Source organism: Neovison vison, chromosome 7 (assembly GCF_020171115.1).
Source record: "Neovison vison isolate M4711 chromosome 7, ASM_NN_V1, whole genome shotgun sequence".
NCBI classification, from domain to species: domain Eukaryota; kingdom Metazoa; phylum Chordata; class Mammalia; order Carnivora; family Mustelidae; genus Neogale; species Neogale vison.
Genome location: NC_058097.1, coordinates 155627393 through 155635196, shown reverse-complemented (window position 1 = coordinate 155635196; position 7804 = coordinate 155627393).

Sequence of the window (7804 nt, the reverse complement as noted above, 5' to 3'; positions counted from 1 at the left end):
CATTTTTGTCAGGTTTTTGTAGCAAGTTTATACTGGTTTGTAAAATGAACTTAGACACTAGCTTTTAAAATGTTCTTCAATAATTTATATAACATGGGAATTCTTTCTTTAAAAATCTGAACAAGTGTGGTTTTAGAGAATTCTTTCACATTTTAGATTACTTCCATGATCATTATCCTATTTATATATTCCATGTATTCTTGGATCTATTTCTATAATTCATATTTTCCTCTGAAATGCCCACTTCTACTGAGAGCAGGGAGGGAACCCCTGGCCTGAGTAAGAAGGCCTTAGTTGAAGAGCCAGGGACAGGAGCCCAGAGGGGAGCAAGGACTTCACCACACACAGACCCAAGGACCAGAGAGCCATGCAGCACAGAGACAGAACTCCAGACATTTGCAGAGGAGCCACTTGGGGCGTTAGCCGCTTCCTGATGGGTGCCTGTGTCTGAGGAAACAGTCTGAGGCTGAGAAAGCACCATCCAAAAGGATTAGGAAGGAACAGTGCCTGGCACACACACCAGGCCAGGAATCGCGTTTCTCCCCCAACCCCCCCGCAGGAGTGGATTAGCCCCAGCCTGAGTGCTATTCCACAGCTACCCCTAATTATGTAGTTGTCCCGGTCAGCCAGCAGTTACACCCTGAAGGAGCTAAGGCCTAGGTAATTTCATCTCTCCTGGGCACCATTTGAGGCTGTGAACATGGGGGTTTAGAAACATGTATAAAATCAGATGAGGGGTTCAACAAAGTACATCCCTCCCCCATGGTTCATAAAGCTAGCTTTATTGCTAATCCTTCCCAGAAAAAACGAAGCACAGAGGAGTTAATCCAAATATATTAGTTACATGTGGAGTCTTTACTCCACTGGAAATAATGAAAATAAATGAAGCAGTGTTATTATTGAGGCCATAAAATCCATTTGGTAAAAGCTAATCTTCTTATTTTGCTATTTTAGTATATCAAAATGTTCATAGTATTTACGGCTTCCTTATATCAGAGTAATGATGCATCCTCAAAGCTTCTAGAAAGCAATTTTTCAATCCATTTTGTTATGTAGTATTTTTGGAATTCTAGTGTCAAAAATATTTCACTGGATATAAAAGAGGAAGCACACAACAGCTTTATCCAGACCCTGCTTCACTTCGGCCTTTTATTTAGCTTCATTTCTGGTCTTCAATTTTCCTTCTGTTCTAAAGCAAAAGTCTGTTTTCTGCTCCTGAGGTGAAATATTTTCATTTCTACTCTTACTATAGGAGTTGGGTTACAACTGCTAGTTTGCGTTTTTCTCCCCTCCTGGACCATGCGGTAAGTATTCAAAGGAAGAGATTGTCACTGGTGTCACTGTCTACACATCCACTTTTCAGAATCGTGCTCGGCCAGTCTTAAGTGTTGAATTAATTTTTACCAAATGAATGAATAGAAGGCTTAGGACAACTGCAAGCATGAAGAGGTTCCCTTCCCCCCCCCCCAAAGAGTTTATTTATTTGTCAGAGCGAGTGAGAGAGCAGGCAGGGGGAACAGTAGGGTGAAAGAGAGGTAGAAGCAGACTCCCCACCAAGCAGGGAGCCTGATGTGGGGCCAATCCCAGGATCCTGGGATCATGCCCTGAGTTGAACACATCTGAGCCACCCAGGCACCCCAAGGAGACTCTTTTTCACATGCTCCATGCCCCTTTGTTCCTCACCTGCAGGCTGGACATTATCTTGGAAATCACTGAGCATCTGGAAAGTGGAACTACATGTCCAACCTGTCTAAATGCCCAGACTGATTACGACCCCAGGAACAGTTCCCCCATAATTAAATATACAAATGGTTCACTTTTCCTCTAATTTTGGTAGAAACACCCATCATAATATCAACTTTAGAAGGTTTAAAATCTCACCCAAAACCAGAATGGGGTCTGTAGGAAAAAGCTTGTAATAATTAAATCTCCAGGCTCTAAAGGAAGGCTAAACCCATACACTGCTACATGTGGACTCAATAATGAAGTAAAACACAAAGGAAAGTAAGAATGTTGTAGTGATTGAGTTCTCTGGCACAAATTCAAGTCTGGAGACTGAATTTTATTATGTATCTTGATGTTATTAGAAAAATAAAAGGAAATGGCATCATAATATAATGGCAAAAGTAGGACATCTATGAGTGTGCAGTCTCAAACCAGATAAGAGTCAATGCTGCCTGTGAAGGACTCAGGTGAGGACACGATTGAACTTAGACATGAGAGGGAATCAAACACTGATAAGGAGTGATTTCAATTTACATCCAGACAACTGCCACAAAAGAGCAGTCGATTTGAAGGTAGCGGATGTCCCAAGATTCTGACAAAGCTGAGCTTCTCTGGGTGTGATACCAAAAATCACTATAGGATCTTTAAAAAACATGCCAGCATGGTATTGGCATAAAAACAGACACATAGACCAGTGGAACAGAGTAGAGAGCCCAGATATGGACCCTCAACTCTATGGTCAAATAATCTTTGACAAAACAGGAAAAAATATACAGTGGAAAAAAGACAGTCTCTTCAATAAATGGTGCTGGAAAAACTGGACAGCTATATGTAGAAGAATGAAACTCGACCATTCTCTTACACCGTACAAAAAGATAAACTCAAAATGGATAAAAGACCTCAACGTGAGACAGGAATCCATCAGAATCCTAGAGGACAACATAGGCAGTAATCTCTTCGATATCAGCCACAGCAACTTCTTTCAAGATATGTCTCCAAAGGCAAAGGAAACAAAAGCGAAGATGAACTTTTGGGACTTCATCAAAATCAAAAGCTTCTGCACAGCAAAGGAAACAGTCAAAAAAATAAAGAGGCAACCCACGGAATGGGAGAAGATATTTGCAAATGACAGTACAGACAAAAGGTTGATATCCAGGATCTATAATGAACTCCTCAAACTCAACACACACAAAACAGGCAATCATATAAAAAAATGGGCAGAAGATATGAACAGACACTTCTCCAATCAAGACATACAAATGGCTATCAGACACATGAAAAAATGTTCATCATCACTAGCCCTCAGGGAGATTCAAATTAAAACCACATTGAGATATCACCTTACACCAGTTAGAATGGCCAAAATTAACAAAACAGGAAACAACATGTGTTGGAGAGGATGTGGAGAAAGGGGAACCCTCTTACACTATTGGTGGGAATGCAAGTTGGTGCAGCCTCTTTGGAGAACAGTGTGGAGATTCCTCAAGAAATTAAAAATAGAACTTCCCTATGACCCTGCAATTGCTCTCCTGGGTATTTACCCCAAAGATACAGATGTCGTGAAAAGAAGGGCCATCTGTACCCCAAAGTTTATATAGCAGCAATGGCCACGGTTGCCAAACTGTGGAAAGAACCAAGATGCCCTTCAACAGACGAATGGATAAGGAAAATGTGGTCCATATACACTATGGAGTATTATGCCTCCATCAGAAAGGATGAATACCCAACTTTTGTAGCAACATGGACGGGACTGGAAGAGATTATGCTGAATGAAATAAGTCAAGCAGAGAGAGTCAATTATCATATGGTTTCACTTATTTGTGGAGCATAACAAATAGCATGGAGGACATGGGGAGTTGGAGAGGAGAAGGGAGTTGGGGGAAATTGGAAGGGGAGGTGAACCATGAGAGACTATGGACTCTGAAAAACAATTTGAGGGTTTTGAAGGGGCGAGGGGTGGGAGGTCGGGGTACCAGGTGGTGGGTATTATAGAGGGCACAGATTGCATGGAGCACTGAGTGTGGTGCAAAAATAATGTATACTGTTATGCTGAAAATAAATAAATTTAATTTTAAAAAAAGAACATTCCCCACTTAGTAACTTTTTATAGAACTTCAAGCTGAAAAATGAGTCACTTGGATTAACATCATAGAAACCTACCACCTTCTCTAGATCTTGCTTTCCTTATCTGTAAAATGGGTATAAAAAGGACTCTACTGGGACACCTGGGTGGCTCAATTGGTTAAGCTTCTGCCTTCGCCTCAGGTCATGATCTCAGGGTCCTGGGATTGAGCCCCACATCGGGCTCCCTGCTCAACATGGAGTCTGCTTCTCCCTCTCCCTTTCTCTTTCTCCTTCCTGTGCTTGTGCACTCTCTTTCTCTCTCTCTCTTTCTGACAAATAAATAAATAAAATCTTTAAAAAAAAAAGATATCTACTTCCTAGGATCACTGTGAAGAGTGAGGTAAATTATCTCAGTGCCTATTCAGAGGAATCACTCAAAAATATTAGTTGTTTCTGTTATCATTAGAGTCAACAAGAAAACTAAGAGATAATATAGGTCAAAATTATCTTAAACTCTTTCCATTCCCTATTTTTGAATTTGAAGACTAAGGCTAAATGGACTAAATCCCTGTATACCTTCCATTAATATCCTGATACTTATCCTAAGTACATAAACCTCTTTTCTTTAGTTTCTTGACTTTAAATTTATTAAAACCCCTATTCTCATTCGATATTTTAGTATCTTCTTAAAACTCATCTTTCCTGTTTCCTCCATGTGATAAGCATACAAGGGGGGGCAACTCTGATGAGCTTACACTATATGACGTAGGGGATGGGATGTCACTCCTGTGATTATGGAGACACTACACAGATGTCATGTAAGACTAACTCTCTGTTCTGTTGTTATATATGAGAGTCTCCATTAGCAGACTAGAGAGACTCTCTCTTGAAGAAATACGCTGCTGTGTTCTGAAAGGGCCTGTGAGAGCGTTCCGTGGCAAGGAATGGGGGCGCGGGGTAGCCTCTAGGAACGGAGAGCAGCACCTGACTGAAGCCAGCGAGAAAGAGGGACCTCAGTCTCACAGTCCTCTAACCACATAAAGATGCATTCTGTGAACAGAATAAATACTCATGATAAATTCATAAATTTTGTGGCTTATCTATATGGAAACCAAATTTTAATTTTTATGCCATCAAATGTATCAATATATAACTTTTGATATTTCTGCTGTTTGGGCTTTGAAAAATCTTCTCAAACTCAAGGTTACAGAAAACACACTTATATCTCCTACGCTTTTTGTAGCGTCTGGTTTTTATACTTGAAAAGTTAATTTACCGTTTTACAAGATGAAGAGAGTTCTGTGGCTGGGAGATGGTGATGCCAACACAGTGTGAGTGGACTTCATGCCCCTGAGCTGTACACTTAAAAATGGTTAAGATGGTAACTTGTCTGTGTATTTAACCACAATTAAAATGATTCTAGACCCTAGAGAAAGATATCAGAGTTGTGGTTACCAGAAGTGGGGGACGAGAGGAGGGGAAGATGGAAGGAAGGTAGTCAAATGTATAAATTTCCAGTCAGAGCGCAGCTAACACCACTGTATGACCATACAGGAGAGCTGCTGAGGGAGGACATCCTGAGAGTTCTCAAAACAAGGGAAAAAATGTTTTCTCTTTTTTGCTTTTTTTATTGTATCTGTAGGAGATGATGGATGCTAACTAAACTTATTTTGGCGAACATTCCACAACATGTAAGTCAAACCATTATTCTGCACACCTTGAATTTATATAGTGATATATATCAATTATACCTCAAGAAAACTGAAAATGGTTTTTTTAGTAAAAAAACCCTTACCTAAAATACAAGTTAATCCACCTGGAATTTATTTTGGAGTTTAAAATTGTATTTTTGGGGGGCACCTGGGTGGCTTAGGGGTTAAAGCCTCTGCCTTCGTCTCAGGTCATGATCCCACGGTCCTGGAATCGAGCCCCGCATCAGGCTCTCTGCATAGTAGGGAGCCTGCTTCCACTTCTCTCTCTCTCCGCCTACTTGTGATCTCTGTCAAATAAATAAATAAAATCTTTAAAAAAATTGTATTTCCCCCCCAAAGTACTTATCCAATTAAATCAGTATTACTTACTGCATTTTTGTCTTTCCCTACCAGTTTGAATACTTGGATACACTTGGATGTATTTTTTGTCTTTCCAAATGTACCCAATGCTCAGTATTTGAGTCAGTGAAGATTTCCAGTTGTACCTATGTCATTTTCATCATACCCAGAAGGAAGATACAGGCACCACTCAGCCACACAGCGGCTGGCCCTGAAATTCAAGTTCTAGGTGGCAAGTTCAAGGACCCGTGAAGCCACAATCCTTAAGCTTTTGGTGCCATCTAGTGGGCTGTTTTCATGGGTCAAACTCTGTTCACAGTCTGGAAACACTTTCCACCACTTAGTTTCTTAATCCACTAGGGCAATTTTAATATAAAAACTGTAAGCCTCATCATGTACAGGCTGGCCCTCTGCTTCCAACCTTTCTCTGTGGTCCATCTTTGAGATGCCAGGCATACAACAGTCAAGTGAAGCTCAGATCACTACTTCTGTCTTCGGAAGTTTCAATGGCTCCCAATTGGCAATGAAATTAAGTAGATGTAAATTAGCAGAGAGGGAAATAAAATCAACAAAGATGAGAACAATCCTAAAATTAATTTCAAATAGAAAAAAATGGACCCAGCTGTCTGTAAAATGTAAAGTACACACACACTGAGGAAGATCAGGGCAAACCATGAAATTCACATCCTCTGGAAAGCCTTTCCTCTCCTCAGAATTCCCTTCCTCCCTTAGCACACTGCCCACACCTGTCTCACAGCACTTACTCTCTACTTTGCACTGAAGGTAATTTGATGCAGAACAACCTGCCAATCACACTGGACTGTGAGTGCCTTAAGGATAAAGGCAGGATCTGATTCATCCCAGATTCAAACAGCCTTGACACCCTTAAGAAGAGTGACTTTCTGGGGTCCCTGGGTGACTCTGTCAGTTAAGTATCCACTTTTGGGGCGCCTGGGTGGCTCAGTGGGTTAAGCCGCTGCCTTCGGCTCAGGTCATGATCTCATGGTCCTGGGATCGAGTCCCGCATCGGGCTCTCTGCTCAGCAGGGAGCCTACTTCCTCCTCTCTCTCTCTGCCTGCCTCTCTGCCTACTTGTGATCTCTCTTTGTCAAATAAATAAATAAAATCCTTTAAAAAAAAAGTATCCACTTTTGGCTCAGGTCATGACCCCTGGGTCTTGGGATCAAGATCTGAGTCTAGTTCCCTGCTCAGTGTAGAGTCTGCCTCTCCCTCTGACCCTCCCCCCTGCTCCTGCTGTGGCTCTCTCATGTTCTCTCTCTCAAATGAATAAATAAAAAATTTTAATAAAAAAAATTCAGGGGCACCTGGATGGCTTAGTTGGTAGGGTGTTTGTCTTTGGCTCAGGTTGACTAGGCCCTGATCCTCCTGGGCTCCAGCGCTGTGTTGGGCTCCATGCTCAGTGGGGACTCTGCATCTCCCTTTCCTACTGCCCCCCTCATGCTCTCTAATAAATAAGAGGAGAAGGGGGGGGAGGAGGAGGAGAGCAGGGATGGGGAGACTTTCTCCAGGAAGATGATGAGACTTTAAATGGTAGTCACCACAAATGCAGTTCACCAGGGCATTAATCCCAATAGTCCATGCCTGTTTACCAGTTTCTACATTTTCCCTGTTAATTTTTTCTTATTAGTTTGACTTCAAACTGATCTCATACCTTCTGCCTCTGTTGATTCGAATCTTGGCATTCTTCTGTGCTCTCCTGGTAATCAACCTCAAGGTATGTCTTCTTAAATTAGTAAGTTAAGCATTTATCTGTGTTCCTTCACTCTTATCCATATAGCTTAAACTTCCAGCAAAAACTATCTTGAAGTCAAAAAAGAACAGCAATAAAAAAAACCAGGGGCTCATTTAAGGAGAGCTTCCTATGTGTTACATGTTTTAACATATTGTCTCATTTAATTTTCCCAGCAATGTAGCTCTTATTCATCATTCATATCAGAATTCAAT